The sequence below is a fragment of the Mustelus asterias genome, unplaced genomic scaffold, assembly GCF_964213995.1.
Source record: "Mustelus asterias unplaced genomic scaffold, sMusAst1.hap1.1 HAP1_SCAFFOLD_47, whole genome shotgun sequence".
NCBI lineage: Eukaryota > Metazoa > Chordata > Chondrichthyes > Carcharhiniformes > Triakidae > Mustelus > Mustelus asterias.
In genome coordinates this window covers 244350-245199 of record NW_027590122.1, presented here as the reverse complement: position 1 = coordinate 245199, position 850 = coordinate 244350, and the positions used below count along the sequence as shown (strand labels likewise).

The window sequence follows — 850 nt, the reverse complement described above, 5'->3', positions numbered from 1 at the left end:
TCTGATCGAAGTCTCCATTAATATCTGGCACTATCTGTCCATGTAGAATTGTATTATGTTTAGGAAAAGAATTGAAATGAAAGAAGTTGTTTCAATTTCAAACATATACTATTTTAATTTGGTGAGTAAGATGTCCATTCTGTGGAGCTGTCTGAGTCTTTTACCTTTGGAATATGTTGAAAACAGGAAGAGTTTGGCTTTTTAATTCTTTTTTAAATCCAATTCAATCAAATCAAGTCCAATTCAGAGTCTCAACAATTTGAGACATTTCCGATCCAAGCTGACAAGACGGGGCTCTGACCTCCCGTCTGGGGCTTGATCTACATGATACAAGTTGATTGGAGTAGGCATTGCACCTCCTCCACGGCTTGATCTCATTTGCATCTTCGCCAAAAGGCCGAGATGCCGCTTTTAAAAATTTCTTCAAATGAAGCGAAATGACTTCAACCAAGTACAGCATGTCGATACTACACTTGATCTGAGCCAAAAGGCCAAGAAGAGTTTGGCTTTGCTTTAAAGATGTTTGGGTGATGATTGTGTGATGTGAAATTTCTCCATACCTCGGCTTTGTATTGAAAAGAACCAGGTTTCAGCGAGTTCCTGATATTTAAACAAACCAATTACAAACCGAGGAATATCCTGTGATTGTCAAACATTTCGTGATCTGTTCACATTTCCATTGATCTGGAAATGGATTCCAATATTTTTTTTCCGGATTGTTATGGTTATGTCTAAACTGTGTTGCTGATTCAAGCGATTTGTGAATCTGATCACCTGAAGCCCTAAACTCCTCGAAAGCATTCAGATACTTGAATTCTGTCGAGTGATTTGAAAACACATTGTTCTGATC

At 38.0% G+C, this 850-nt stretch overlaps 1 pseudogene; it reads right to left on the bottom strand.

Moving 5' to 3' along the window:
• Window positions 1–324: 324 nt before the first annotated feature.
• On the bottom strand, window positions 325–503 carry LOC144483192 (U2 spliceosomal RNA; annotated as a pseudogene).
• Between the last annotated feature and the right edge of the window lie 347 nt (window positions 504–850).